The sequence below is a fragment of the Empidonax traillii genome, unplaced genomic scaffold (genome assembly GCF_003031625.1).
Source record: "Empidonax traillii isolate 1590-97213 ecotype Southwest subspecies unplaced genomic scaffold, ASM303162v1 scaffold263:size1499331, whole genome shotgun sequence".
NCBI classification, from domain to species: Eukaryota; Metazoa; Chordata; class Aves; order Passeriformes; family Tyrannidae; genus Empidonax; species Empidonax traillii.
In genome coordinates this window covers 1,187,056-1,202,218 of record NW_020955456.1, presented here as the reverse complement: position 1 = coordinate 1,202,218, position 15,163 = coordinate 1,187,056, and the positions used below count along the sequence as shown (strand labels likewise).

The 15,163-nt window shown below is 50.8% G+C and overlaps 1 protein-coding gene across 9 annotated transcripts in view; it reads left to right on the top strand.

The window, feature by feature from the left end:
• Window positions 1–2,529: 2,529 nt before the first annotated feature.
• The window catches only part of RNF216 (ring finger protein 216), a 76,405-nt gene continuing 63,771 nt past the window's right edge, over window positions 2,530–15,163 (top strand). The window contains exons 1-3 of one of the 9 annotated variants that reach the window (XM_027889484.1): window positions 3,348–3,468; window positions 12,858–12,961; window positions 13,038–13,185. The gene's annotated coding sequence lies outside the window, so the exon portion shown is untranslated. Of the gene's footprint in view, window positions 2,550–2,635; window positions 2,694–3,347; window positions 3,469–9,932; window positions 10,146–12,857; window positions 12,962–13,037; window positions 13,215–13,250; window positions 13,257–15,163 lie in introns of those variants that run through there. The other 8 variants (XM_027889481.1, XM_027889482.1, XM_027889486.1 and 5 more) reach the window with 8 other exon arrangements.

Sequence of the window (15,163 nt, the reverse complement as noted above, 5' to 3'; positions counted from 1 at the left end):
TTGGCACTTGGGGACCAGTTTCTGCAGTTCTGGTTGTCGGGACGTAAATGGAACTACACAACTCTTGCAGAGGAGAGAGGAGATGCAGCTGTGGCATCAGGTGGAGTAGCAGAGTCCTCACAGCCCGAGCTTTTCCAAATGGCTTGGAAGCCAGACCTGTTCATAGAGTGTATTTAATCCTTTCAGTAAGTTTGAATGTGCAATAAACCAGTCAGATAGGAAAAAATGGAAAATGGATTATTGCCCAAAAGCTTTGCATGCAGTCTCATGTGGATTTGTCACTAAAAGAGTTTAAAAAAAAAAAAAAAAGAAGACCCCAAAGCCAGATACTAAAGGCCAGCCCTAACAAAAATCCTATCACGCAAAGCTCTACCTGCAACACAACTGGCTCAGTGCAAACCAAGCGAGGTGAAGGGAGAAGGCCCTTGATTTGGAGATCTGTAGGTCAAGTAGCTTTATGTCAGCGACACAGTTGACATACGATAGTTCCTAATGTCTTTGCTAGGTCAGTGTTTTATTGAATGCACAAAATAAGATTAGGCAAGGATCGTTGTTCCGAAAAGTCCGTCTGTTTTTTGCTGTATTTTAAAGCCCTTGTCGAGGTACCTCCTCTGTGCTGACGGCGACGAGGACGGGGCACTGTCTTTTTGATTATTTCAGTTCTCTTTCCAACAGCTTCACCAGCTCTCCCATCGTGTTGTCTTTGCAATTTCATGCCACTTCAGCGACGACGACGACGACGACATTCCCTGTCTTGTTCTGTACGTGCGTTTGAGGCAGGCCTTAAAGCTGGTTGGGTGGATGGAGGAGCAGCGAGAAGCGAGGCAGAGAGGGTTTGGAGCCACGGCTTGTGCTTCCTGTGGCCAGTTCCGAGGCCAGGGAAGGACGGGATGCAAACAGGAGTTTGTGTGGCTCGGATAACCTCAGCTGCCTGAATTGGTGTGTCCATTCCCACTCGGTCTGCCAGCACTTGAACTGGTTGTTAACTTCTCAAAACTTGCCCAAAGAATAACATCGAGTCCGGTGTCCATTTTGTCATTCCACGTCCCACCTTGTGCGCGGATGCTCTTGGATCTGACCCGAAGGGAATACGAGGTACAGCGTGTCTGTCGTTCCTGTCCTCGCGGCAAACCCAGCAGCTGCCGTGCCCTGATCCTGCTCCTCAGCCTTTACTCTACGCTCAGGGATGTAGGAAAAAACCACCACCACTCTGCTCGTGTTTCCAGCCGGGAGGAAACGAGACTGTGGGATGGGTGTGAGTGTTCACTTGGGCATTACGTCGGAGGAGACCCCGCTCCACAAAGGCTGCTCCAGGCTCCGGGCGGTGCGACCAGCGCTCGCTCAGCGGTTTGGCCTCACTTCAAGTCGAGGTGGTTCCAAAATCCAGCAGATTCCGTAAATTACTGATCCAGCCACCGGGCCCCTCTGGAGCCGGTGCCCAGGTTCAGGGCCGTGTGGTACAGCAAGTTCCCAGAAACACAGTATGGATCTGGTTTTAATTTGTTAATTTTTTTTTGTTGTTGTTGTTGTTCCTCGACCACTTTATAATGTATTTTTTTAATTTATTATTATTTTGTAATGTCATGTTTTAAGTATTGCTGCTATCCTTGTTATTCTTCCCACCGTTTTTATTGCAGATTTATTTTGTGAAAGTTGTACACTAATGTTTCATTTTATGTCTAAATCAAAGTATTTAAAGAAATACTAGTTCTATTTAATGTGGTTATGGAACCAGCTGGAATAAACAGTGATTGTATAGTAGGCTGGACCCAGGAGGTCATGTTCATTTTTGTTACATATGCAATAAACTCACAACTTTAAACTCTTGCTATCCAACGGGGTTTTTTTGTTAAGCGTTGTTAAATTTGTTAAATTTATGGGAATTGAGTGGATAAAGCATGGAAATGCAACTGGTTTAACTGATCTGTATGGACGGCCCAGATGAAAGTCCTCCCCTGCAGGGAGAACACTTTGTTTCATTCATTCTTCAGCCGATTACTTACCAGCCTCAACCTTTTTACCTTTTATCATTTGTCCTGATACTTTTCCAAACCCTCAGTTTCCAGAAGGAAATGATGATCTCCCCCGTAACGAGAGCTGGAAAAAAAGTCATGAACGCTGATGAATCTCTGCTTTCCTGTTGGGTTTTTTTTTTTTGTAATTACTGGTGTTTCGCAAACGGAGGAGGACGGGTGCGAGTCTGAGTCTGTGGGCTGGTGTTCTCCCCTTTCAGCAGAGCCCCCCGTGGGGTTCCCGGCACAGAACCCCAAATAAAGTCCCTGTCCCCAAATCGAACCCCCCAAGGACTCCCTGTTCCCCCCCCCCCCCCCCCCCCCCCCCCCCCCCCCCCCCCCCCCCCCCCCCCCCCCCCCCCCCCCCCCCCCCCCCCCCCCCCCCCCCCCCCCCCCCCCCCCCCCCCCGCCGCTAGGACACACGTGCTGCCCCGGCCCCGCCCCTTTCCCTTTAGGCCCCGCCCCCTCCCCACGAGCATACCTCCCGCCCGCCAGGGGGCGTGGCGCGGCTTCGCCGGACCTCCCCCCGTCTCTATGGTTGTTCGGCCGCTCCGGGCTCGCCCGAGCCGCCCGTCCCCCCGCGCCGCTCTGTCCGCGCCTCTCTGTGGTGCGGGGCGGCGCGGTCACGTGGCGCGGGCCGGGCGGAAGCGGCGGCAGCGGCGGTTAAATGAAGCGGGGCCGGTGAGTGCGGGGGCAGCGCCGGCACCCCCGGTACCCCCGTGGGGCTCGGGAGTGTGGGGAGAGCGCCGGCACCCCCGCGGGGCCCGGGAGTGCGGGGACACCCTAGCGGGGCCCGGGAGCGCAGGGAGAGCACCGGTACCCCCGCCGGGCCCGGGAGTGTGGGGACAGAGCCGGCACCCCCGCGGGTCCCGGGAGTGTGGGGAGGGCTCCGCCGTCCCCGCGGGGCCCGGCAGTGCCGCTGTGCCACCGCCGGGCCGACCGAGCGGCAGAGGGGGCGTCCCTGGGCCTCGCCGGACCCCTGCCCGGGGCCTGCCCGGGGTGTCCTCCCCACCCCCCTGAGGGCCCAGTGTCCGTCCCGTCCGTCCCTTCGGGGCCAGGTCCTTCCCCTCGCTTCTCTTCGGGGACAGGTCGTTCTCCTCCTGTTTCCCTTCAGAGCCGGCTCTCCCGTGTCCATCCCCGTGTCCGTCACCACCCTCCCCTTCCCCCTCGGCCCCCCCCGCTTTCCCTCGGGATCGGGGACACTCCGTCCCCCCTCAGCTTCCCTCAGGACCGGGTCCTTTCCCTCTCCTCTCCTTCCCCTCAAGGCCAGTCCCGGCATAAGCCGGAGCTGGTGGGGAGAGGAGGATAAAAGGTTGTTCTTCTCTCCTGACCCCCCCCTCCCCTCCCCGCTCGGTGTGGGTGCCTTTGGGACATCTCGACATTTCAGGTATCTGCCGTGGGAGCTGCTGCAGGAAGGAGACCCAAACACAGCTGTCCCCGGCGCTGAGGGCTCTGTGTAAGAGATACTCCTCTTCCTCTTGCTCTTTCTGTTTATCCGAGTGCCGGCTCGGCTCGCTGGAGAGAGAGCAAAGCCCGGAAGTTTTAATGTGCTCTGCCTTTATGTGGTGGACGTGTCCAGTGAGTTTTTCTGCCTCTGAAGCCGACCTTGCCCCTTCCAGACAGGTGGAGGCAGGTCGGGGTCCCTTCCGAGGCTGAAGAGCTGTGGTGAACTACAGTGTGTGTGCAGCGTGAGCTCGGCATGGCACTTTTTGGGTGGGGAAAAAGGAGATGGGCTCAAAGGGTTGCCCGTGGATCCCTGGCTTTGCAGCTGTGCTGGCTGGAGCCCTGGGTGGGTAAGGGCTGACTGCACCTGTGGGTACAGCCCAGGAGGTTTCTCTTTTCATCTCACCTGTGCTTTATGACCTGGAGTGTTGTCTTTGAGAGTCCTCCAGTACTTTACCTTAGAGTCTGACTGGAAGATACTTAAGGTGGTTGCTCTCATGCAAATAAGTTTAGTCGCTGGTGGTTTTGTTCCAGTTTCCTTACAGCTCCTCGAGCAAGGATCATTTTCTTACCTGGTGCTGTGGTTTGGTCACTGTCTGAGGCCTCTGATACTTTGAAAGAGAAAAGCTGATGTTGCTGCTGTGCACTTTTATTTCTGTTTTCAAGGTGTGGTGCTGAGGGACTTCAGCATGTTGTCCTTTGCTTTTCACAGCTTTCCTTGCCGTGTTTCTTTTCCCATCTCCCTGCCTGCCCTGTGGATGGAACAGCAGGCTCCTGCTTTGCTTTGGGCAGCAGTTCTAAAGCCAGTCAGTTGTTGCCTTGGTGTCTGAGGGGCACAGGAAGTCCTGGTGCTAAAACCTGCGAGCAGATCCCTGTTTCTCTGTTCTGTCTCTGTGGTGGTTGTTTTTTTCTTACAGTTTCTGCTCTCTCTCTCACCTGATGCACTTTGGAGCTGTCACAGCTTTCCAGCAGTGGCAGTGGAAGAGCAGGCAGGTGTCCCCCATCAGGCATTTAGACTGGCCTTTGCATTCTGAGTTCAAGCGGCCTCTCCTGCCTCCAGAGAGGGGGACATAAGGGTTTTTCCTCTAGCAACCTGTTTGGAAAGCAAGGGAAGGGGGGGGGGGATGTTTCAGACCCATCATTCTGCAGACCCAAATCTTGAGCAGGTTGTTGTACACCCCTGAACAGGTACGTGGGAATATGCACCTCAGACCATGTGGTGGAACCCATTTCCTTTAGGACTTGCAGGATTGCAGGGACAGCTTTTAATCCCAGGACTGTGGGATTCACAGCTTTAATATGAGCTTTTGAATTTCTAGGGTGAATGCTGTGCAGAAACCCCACTGCCTTACATCAGGCCTTCTGCAGTTGTAAACACGTTAATAGATTTCATGTGCTGGGTGTCTGCTGGTGTGACTCGATGTTAATAAACAATCATCTTGACAGGAGTTTGTGCCTGGAATACCAAGACTTGGGAAGGGACTCAGACGCATTTCCTGGAGATCTGTAGACATTCAGCTGCATTTTGGTAACAGGCCTTCTTCCATCTCTTTTTCTCCCTTCCCAGGATATTTTTCCCCCTTGGCCTGACTGCAGCCAGGGCACCACCAGCAGGCCCTGGAAGAGCAGTTGGGGCAGGTGTTACTGGTGATAAGGTGCATTCTGGTTTCCAGCAGGGTGCTGGCAGCCTGTTCCAGGGCTGGAGTTTCAGGAGCTGCCTCGGAAGTCCAAATTCCTGGGTAGAGCAGTGCTTTGTGTGCCTGAGAATGTAGTGGGCGTTGCTGCCGCCGGCGAGCTGCGATCGCTGGCAGCGTGACTTGTGCTTTGAAATTGGACACAAATCACTAAAAAGTCCTGTTGCAAAAATAGGTGGAGCAAACACCGCAAGTCCAGCTGCTCCAGCACAGCTGGAGGGAGACAGGAAGCACATCCCAGGGGCCAGGAGCTGATTAACAAGAGGGAGTAGCACAAACCCCGTGCAAGAGACACGGAGCCCTTCGGGTGTTGATTAGTGCCTGCTGGAAGAATCTCCCATTCATTAGTGTGGAATGGGTGTCTTATTTTTATTTATATCACTTTATTGTGAGTGGTTTACTGTGTCACGGCACTGGGTGTTGGGGCTTGCCACTGGCTGCATTCTTTCTGGGACCGTCAGAACTGCGCTGCTAATTCCTGTCGCTGGAATTTTGGGGGTTTTTACAGATGGATCTGGTCTGGAGATATTTTAGGACTCCATTTACATCGTTGAATTCGGGCATCACTGTAACTACTTAAAGGCAAGGCAATAATAGTCTCAGAAGTCTCTGTGTGCTCTGAGACAATGGTGTGTTTTATTGCTGCTGGCAGATGGGTTCAAGCTGCTCCACGTAACTGGGATTATTCTTGCTAGGATGTATCCCGGTGAGATAGGTGCCTTTTTAAATACAGTGAGCAGTGGAAGGTGTGAAACACTCCAGCTATCTCCCAGTAGCAGCACAGGAGATAAGGTTATTTGTGTGCTGCCTGGGAGTTCCTGTGTTTGTAATGGTGCTGATCAGCATTAGCCTGGAGTTTTTGTTTTTAAGCGGGTTACTGGAATGGAGAAGTCTGGGAAATCGGGGAGGAGTAGGCAGAGAAAACAGGAAAAGAAGGGGGGGGGGAAAAGCCACTTAGCAGCATCCTGGTGGCTTGAGTAAGTTACCCTTACAGAAGCAGTGAGATGTGAGATAATAAGGAACATTTCTCTGAGCTGGGACAATCTCGTGCTCAGCAGCCTTCATGTCACTCTTATTGAATTTCAGGTTTATTTTGGAATATCTTGGGAGTGATGTTTTTCTGCTGGGTCAGTGCTTAAGAGCTTGCAGTGGTTTGAAATTCGTAAAGATCCTTGAGAAAGCTTAATTCTCCGGGACGGGGGAAATGATAATTCCTTCTGAATGACACCTCTCTCCTGATGACCAGCCCCCCTGTGGTCCCCTCCCTGTGTTCATGAGGGGTGCTCTCAGTGCCTGATTAAGTGGAAAAAGCTTTGGGCTTTGGGGGAAGATTTCAAGGCAGGGCAGCTGCTGCCCCGAGTCACGGTGCCACCTCCCAGTGTTCCTGACCCGGATCAGGGGGAATTTAAATCAATGTGGCTTCCTTGCTGGCTTTGGGGAGCCCCGCTCCTGTCCTGGTGCTGAAGGTGCCTGGCTGCTCCCAGGGTGAGTTTTGGAGGCTGTGGTTGTCACTCGTGAAGAGGAGCGAAGTTGTGGAGCTGAGATAAAACTGGCAGTGAGTGTGTGTGGGTGTCAGGGTGACCTGAAATGTTTTCAGTTGGCACCCGTGGTGTTGCTCCCCCTGCAAGGAAGCCAAGCTACTGTTTGCATTATTCAGAGAAACATTGGGACAGGATCTGTGGAGGCACCACGTGATACCGCTCTGCAGTACGAGGTGATCGGGATTCACTCTAGCTGGAATCTTTGTACGGGGAATGTAAGGATGGAAAAGGGCCTCCAGTAATATGTTTTGTCTGGAGCACTCCCCGCACGAGGCTCCTGTGCTGCTTTATCCAGACTGGCACGCTCCTACCGAGCTGTGGGCGCTGCTCCTGCCGTTCCTTGGAGGAAGGAAGGAAGGCAGAGGTTGGTTTGTTGCAGCGTTTGCAGAACCGGAGTTAGGAACAGATTTACACCTCTGCTTCCAAACCCCCATCCCAAAGGCAGGATGCATTTTTATATTTGATAAATGAGGGGAGGGAAAACGCTGCCTAATGCTTCATGTACATCAATCTTTACCTGAAGGCCTGTCATGGAAGGAGCACCAGGTACCCCTGGCAAGTACGAGCTGCTGTTGGCCGAACGCCTTGGGCTGGCAGAGGGAAGGGGCAGCAGTGCTGACAGCTGCCTGCAGCACAGCCACCGTGCTGCTGAGGGCTTCCCTCCTCTCCCTGCTCCGCCATCATGTGCTGTAATGCAATTTGAGGGAGATGACAGCAGCAGCATAATGGGGAGGCAGGGAAAGCAGCTTTCTCTCCCTTTCAGGGAACCAGCAGCGCAGGGCGTTTCATCGCTCCCCTGCTGCTGGGATTTCCAGCTTCACATGAGCGAGACCCGTGAGCAGTAACTTGGCTGTCATAAATAGTTCATGTCCTCTCTGTGGATTGTTAAACCAGAATCCTATTGTAGTGGAGAAGGCTCCATTGTGTATCTACTGGGAGGTGCCCTTGGATCCGCCAGGACTAGCACAGACCAGCTTGCAGCGGCTGGAACGCACCTTTTCCTTGGACACAGCGTCTGGAGAGCGCTCCTCAGCTGAATGGGCTTGTGTTTGTTTAGCACTTTGTGGCTGCTTTTACTGAGCCTCCGTCCCAGGTGGTTAAATAACCTGTCTGAGATTGCAACACCCAGGAAGAGAATTTCTGTTCTGCTGCGTGAAGGCTCAACCCAGTGCGATGGCTGAGGGTGGGCACAGGACTCTGCCTGCAAACAGTGTGTCCTTGGTGAATGTCCTGACTGCAGCCTGGGCAACCCCTTGGCTGTGGCCTGTGGTGGTTTTTGTGTCGTGTGTATGGAAAATGTTTGATCTGGGATGGGGTTGGTGGGTACCTTGCAGCCTTGTGAATCTGTGTGACCGTGGGCCTGGAGAGTTAAGGTGCCGTTCTTCTTTCCTTGCTTTTTAGCTGATAATTCACTTATTTGTGAACTTTACTAGTCTCAGAAGAGACTCATGCTGGAGGTGGAGCATCTCTAAATCTGACCACAATCTAATTTCCCTGTTTTCAGTTCTGATGTAGCGGCACTCACCTCAAATACAACCTCTTTGCTTTTCTGCTATTTTAGCACACTCTGCCTGAACCCCCCCAGTGGCACCGCCACGTGATGTGGATGAAGTCAGGCTGGACAACTGTCGTGAGCCTGGAAAGCTGCCCTGGGTTCTCACTGCTGAGAGCTTGCTGGGCTGGAATTGGCCACAGGGCTCCACGTGGCTGCAAACAAAACTAAACTCTGTTTTACAAAAGCTGCTGCCGGCCGGCTTGAAAATCATTTGCCACCTGGTTATCCGTGGTGCTGGAGCAGTAAGGACATAGTGGCAGTGCTTCTGGTGCTGCAGTTGCTGGGTGCAATAGGCAGCTCATTTTTGACCCTTTCCAGCAGAAATTGGTGCAGAGTTTGGCCTTGCTGCCCGGGGGCTGCCCCTGCCTGACAAGGTTTCTGTTGGTGTTGTACTCTCAGCACATGAGGCTGGGCTGTTTAACCCGTGTTTCACTGTGGAGTGAGCTTGGCCTGTTGGCTCAGTGTGGCTCTAAACTGGCTCTTGTACATATTTAAACCTATTGATTTATTGTGCAAAAGCATCATTCAGAGGCAGCGCCTGACCTTGGACTGGGAGCGCGTGTAGTTTGAGTGTTGGTCGGGTATTGGCTGTGGCTGCAGTTTAAATGATCTTCTCCCTGCCCCCAGTTTATTTTCTGTTCTCCCACTTCCACCACGGTGGAGGTATCTGCTCCAAATCCTGCAAATAACATTTTCCAGGGCATTTCCTTTTCAAACCTCTAAGAAATGCTGGAGGAACTGCGTGAGAGGAGGCGACAAGCCGTGGTGTGGGAATGTGACCATCTTAAGTAGGCCCTGCAGTGGAACCCTTCTGAACGTGAAGCCACAGCTCCTGGGCCACTGACCTTTGGAACTGTGGCAAGTGCAGATGCTTAACGTGGCTCCAAAAAAAGGGGCACGGCTGTAATAACAAGAATATGTGACCTGTGAGGTCATTCTTTCTGGAAGTCCCTCTCTCTGGGACGTTTGACACCTGGAATGGTTGGTGGCAGGCTTTGAAGTCAGTACTTTTAAAAGCACTGTGCAGATTGACACGGACACCTTCCTTTCAGCTAAGGTGGGCTGCTGCAGTCAGTTGGGGTTTTTTTTTCCCCTCCTGTACCACCTCAAGGTCAAGTCTCAGCTTTTGTGTTGTCAGCAGCTTTGTGAACGAGGTGAGGTGTGCTGTGCTTGAAAGCAAAGTTTCTTGTGATAGGGGATATTTTTGTATTTTTATTGTGGTTTAAGTGTGACCTGAACCTTTCTTTTCACATTTGTGGTTTGTTATGCCTTTTTTCTTCCCCCCCCCCCTCCTTTTTTCTGGAGCACAAGTGCAGTTTAGATGGTTTCCAAAGTTGATCTGCTGGGCAGCCTCTCAACATCCAGGATGCCATAACAGCTTATCAGTCCTTCATGATTTTAAAGTCCTCTGACTGCTACTGGAACTAAACCTGACTCTGTGCTTTCCAACCCTCTTGGCTTTGGTTTAGTTAGTCCCTCTCTGCTGCTTTTCATAGCAGTTTGCTGTTTGTGTGCAGCCTGGCTCTCCCTGCTCCCAGTGCCCCTGCAACCAGGGCTGAGAGCAGAGCAGGCTCTGTGTGAATGTCAATGCCACAGCCTGTCCCAGTAGCCTTAAATCCCTTATTGCTGTTTCCTCTCCAGTGAAAAACAGTGCTGAGATGGTAACCTGAAGGTTCCTGAAGACGTGCATCCAACTTGTTAAATAACTGCTTAAAAGGTTGCACTTGGATTTCTTTGTTCTGTTAAGCCTTTTCAAGTGAGATTCAGGATCCCTTAAAGAAAAGGGGGGGTGGGGGGGAAAGGAAGAAAAACTACTGAGGATTCGGAGAGGAAATGCTTTGGAGAGGAATCCTTTCTCTTGGAGAGCTCTGTGAAGTACAAGTAACAGAGGAGCGCTCTGGTGTGTTCCCTGGTGCAATTGGGGCATTTCTCCTGTTGTTTTCCATGTGGCTGCTGGGTGTGTGGGCAAGGGGAGGCAGCTGCAGTCGATGCTGTGGGGAAGGGGAGGCAGCTGCAGTCGATGCTGTGAGGAGCTGTGGCAGGTTCGTGCAGCTCCTGGAGCCGTAGGTGGTGTCGGGGTCACGGCGCTGCTCGAAGCTCACGTGAGTTCAGGGAAAGAAAACTGGAAGCAAAACTTGCTCTGGAAGCCACCAAACCGCAGATCACGTGGCTTCACGTGCTCTTATGTTCATCCCCACCCTTAGACCGCAAAATCAGGATAAATCAGTTCTTCAGAGTGATGGTTTGGGAGGCAGGCTGTGAGCCCAGCGGGGTAGGGTTTGTGTGTAAGTGCTGAGCTGCTGGTGCCTGAATTGTTGCTTGAACATGAAATGCCAAGCTGGCACCTGTGTTTGCGATGTGGGAGGGAGGTTTCGGATTTAGGGGATTATACTGGATGATCTTGCACATGCCAGAAGTCTGAGGCAGGCAGAGTACTGCCCTTTACAGGAACTAACTGCAGGGATGCCTCTTCCTCTCTCAAAGCCCTGAATTTTCACTTTGCACACAGAAGATAAGCTGCTCAAGGTGAGGCATTAACTCTCCTTTCCAACCAGACTTTGTAAATTCAACTTTTTTTCAGGGCTCAGTTTGATAGGAGAGGCAAAGGACTGACCCAGAGCTTCCCCACCTCTTGTGCAGAGAGTGGTTTTTTGCACGTATCGAAATGAGGAGTCTCGTGCTGGTCAGGGAGATGGGGTGACACAGAGCCCTTCTTTTGGCAGGACTGACAGGGGTCGTGGGAAGGCACTCAAGTGTCCATCTGCTGACCCTGATGCCACTCACCAGGGAATAGCTCAAAGGAATCTGAAACTTTCAGCTGAGTTGCCCAGTTGTGGAAAAACGAATGCAGCTGTTTCGAGACATTGTACATTTTAGAGAGGAGTTTGCAGAGTAGAGATTTTGCCAGGAAAATGCAAATATTTTGCGGGTCTGGGAAGGAAAACCGGTTGGGTGATTAGGTAAAACTGGGCAGATTGCTTTCCTCTTGTACTTTGTGGTTTAGTTGCAGTAAAAATGGCGATTGGGTACTTAAAAAAATTATTATTAAGTGGTACCGTGACCTTAATGGAATGATGAACTGCAAGTAAGGTTGATGTGAAGTCTTGTGATGTACAGGCAGCCAAGATGTTTCCTGTAAGTCCTGAGTGGACTATCCAAAATGGGGGAAAGATCTGATTGGGGATTTGAAGCCAAGTAATCTCTAAATATCTGCTCTCTTGATTGCTCCTGACTAAGCAATTCTCATCAGTCTGGAGCAGTGACACATAGAATGTGCCTCACCCCTGTTAACCCACAGACCCTCTCACCTCAGGGTCTCCTGATGTGATCTGAGTATCTACTGCTGGCTCTGCAGTGACCAGTGGTGGGAGCATCGCTTCCTTCACTGCTGTTCTGCCTGGGTAAGACAGGGTGACGAATCAGGAACTTCTGGGAGGTAACTAGAAGCTGTGGTTGCTTCCAGAAAAGCTTGAAGACTTCATCCCTCTTGTCCATCTTCATAATGTCCTTCCCTGGAGCGCTGCTACTGGAGCCGGTGATGGTGCTGCTGTGGCTGCAGGAACAGTGGCTGCACTGCTGGGATGCTTTCTGAACTCTGTGTGTTGAGCAGCTTGTCTGTGTGGGGAGGTGAATGTTCAGGTGGGATTTACTTGCCCCAAAACTCCTCTTGTGTTATCTTGTCTTATGTTTTGGTGTGATAACGTCAGTGCTCTGGCTTTCTGCAGTAGAACTGTGTTACCTGGCTCCTTTTATTGCTCACTCCAGCTTCTGTTCCTTGATTTTTCTCAGGTCTCGGGAATCCTGTCTTGTCCTTCTCAGAGAGTGTATGTGTTTAAAATCATTTGACAAACCAAGCCAGCTGCTAATGTGGGAGATGCTTTGGGAGTGTTTTATAACTCACCAGCTAATTCTGTTATTAAATGATCTTCTGGCATGTTGTTCCCCTTTAGCAGGTGCTACAGGTCCAAAAATTGGTGACAGAGCTGCATGGGTGGAGTTGTTCCTCACCTGTGCTCCTAAGAGGAGCTTTTGGGTGACTTCTGTAGCAGGTTGTGCTCCTGGAAACCAGCTGATCTTGCCCGTGAGCCACTGCCCACACACTCTTGCTTTCAGAGGCTGGGCTTTTGGGCTGGGACCAGGGCTTTTTCCACTTTTCCTGAGCTCAGAACTGAGCAGAGCTCAGTCCTGGCAGGAGCCCCGGCAGCCCCATGTTAACCTCTGGCTCTGTCCCTTTGGGAAATGACTGGAACTGCCTTGGAATAGCAAAGAGGACTTGTTTGTGCCCAGCGGTTCTTGCTGGGCTTGTTATCAGGGGATTTCTAATTTTTCCTTGGGATGATGCCTTTTAACATGATAAACCACTGTTAAACTCTCCCTGCTTTTGCTCAGTGACTCTTACAAGGAGCAGCCCCCAGCAAATCGTGAACCCTTTGAAACGTTGCAGTGCAATGCCTGACAGTAAGTCAGGCTGGTTTATTCCCTTTCTGTTGTGCTTTTTCTCTTTTTTCCTCTTTTTTTTTTTTTTTAATTTTTTAAGGACTGAATTTTTATCTTTTCATTTTGCTGGCTGTCACAAGCCATGCATTATTTAAGCTGCTTCTCTTTGTTTTAGCAGCTTGAAACCAGGCAGGAATTCACCTTGCTCGCAGGCTACCAGCAGACACGTTTGCTGCCCGCAGGCACAAAGTGGGAGCTGATGCTCTTCTGTCAGTGTAGGTGAGCAACAGTGGTATTGCTGTGTGGGGGAGAGGGTAAAACACAGTAATTTAATGTTGCTGACATCTCTTTCAAGTTGCTCTATTTTTTTTCTTTTTTTTTTTTTTCCCCCCCACTGTTCGTTTGGGATCTCAATTCCTACCTCCCCTGCAGTGTTTTCTGTCTGGTCCTGTTGCCTTGAGCTGGAACCAGGAAGGAACACTTTGAGTCTAGTCCCATCTTGGGTATGTGGGAGTTGAAGATTTCAAATGCTGCAAGTGGGGGGTAAAATGCATTACACTGTGAGGAGGAGGGGGGGTCTCCCCTTGACTGTCACTTTAAATTCCAGCGCCATCTGAAGGTGCTCATCACAGCACAAATGTGAGGTGGAGGGAGCAGATCTGAGTTCTGCTCCAGTTACTGCAGCCCAGAAACTCCTCCATACACCAGGAGATTAAATATATGCACAGCACTGATGGTGCCTATTTTTAGGTGAGGCTAAAAATATGTAATGTGGTGTTTGAAAGGATTTTGCCTGGGTTTTGGAAATCCTTGTGTAAGCATTCTGTGTGCTCCCGAGACCTGCTGCACCTCGGAGCAGCTGATCCGTTAAGTCACAGTAGTGGTTGGGACCGGTGGTTTTGTGGATTATATTTTTGCATGTTTGAGGAGCTTGTTGGAAGTACATGTGACTGCAGCTGTCAGTCTGAGGTCTGATCAGTTCAGAGAGCTGTGACAGATAAATCCATGACGGTCTCTAGTTTTCCCAGTAGCTCTTCTGTTAATGGGTCCTTTTCCTCTCAAACTGCTGTAGGGAAAATTTTATTGTGTGTGCAGTGAAATAACTTGGGTGTGCAGCATCAGAGGGTGGTTGGGCACTGGAGCAGGCAGTGATCACGGCCCCAAGGAGCTCAAGGAGCGTTTGGACAACGCTCTCAGACACAGGGTGGGATTGTTGGGGTGTCCTGGGCAGGCCCAGGAGTTGGACTGGATGATCCTTGTGGGCCCCTTCCACCTCTGGATATTCTGTAATTCTGAGTCCTGAATACGTGGAGTGATATGAAAAGCGGAGGTGAAATCAGGTGGATCAGGGATGCTCTTTGCTGCACCGTCACTCTTAGAAGTCATGACGAGTTTTGTGTCACCTGGATACTGCATAGGGATTCCAGTCCCAAATCCAACTTGATGTGCTGTAGTGCAGGTGGGAGCCTTTTAAGAAAGAAAGAAAAACAAAAGAAGCTTACACAGTGTTTATCTGGCTGCTGCCAGGCCCTTTGCTTTTAAAAGGGTTCTAGTTTCCTGTCCTTGACTGTGCTGCAGAAAAGCTGATGGGCATGTTAGAGCTTGCTTATAGGTAGCCTTATTCTTTACCTATAAATAGGCACTGAAATCACTGAGGTAGCATGGGATAGCTGCTTCCCATCTGTCTTCCTTGCTTTTTTATTGTTGTTTATGTAGGGCAAGACCCCAGGGTGGCTTTGATCTTGTTACTCCACATTCTTGGCGGCCCGGTGCTATAAACACGAATAAACTTCTTATTCATGCCACTAGATGGAACTGGCCCATGCTTATAGATATTTGTTTAAACTTCAGCTCTGTACTGAGTATTGACAAAATGAATTGCTAGCTCTTGGTGGAAGTTTGGCTTTTACCCTCAAAGCAGGGCTTTATTAAGCTCCTTGGGTTTTTATTCAGTCTGAAGTAGAAAGAATTGCCAGTTCTTTCCAGGCTTGGCTCTTTTTTTTTTGGTGTTGCTTTGACTGTGTATTACAGTAAATGCTATTTATTATATTCCTGCTTTTAAACCACCGTGAGTCTGTTGGTGATGTGTGCACATTTTTTGTCTTATATGAGAGGGTAGACAGTTTTTTGTCCCAAATTTAATTTCATATTATTTCCTGTACCCCTTTCTCAATGCCGAAGGTTGAAGTGTGTGAATTCCTCTCTACAGGACCGGAGCAGCTTGTAGAAAATACAACCTTAACGTGTCTTGTGGCTTATCCGTCATTCCTGGACGTGAACAGCTGGGGCTTAGCCAGCACTGGACAAAGCACCATTTGAGCTCTTAGGGAGAAGATGTTTTTGGTGGCTGAGCGCTTGCAGTGTCGTCCCACCCTCGTGGACGTGCACGCCCAGCCCTGCTAACGCACCGCCTGTCCCTGAAGGGCAGGAATATCTACCCCCTTAGCTCTGCTGGGAGCAGATCCGAGCAGACACCTGTCC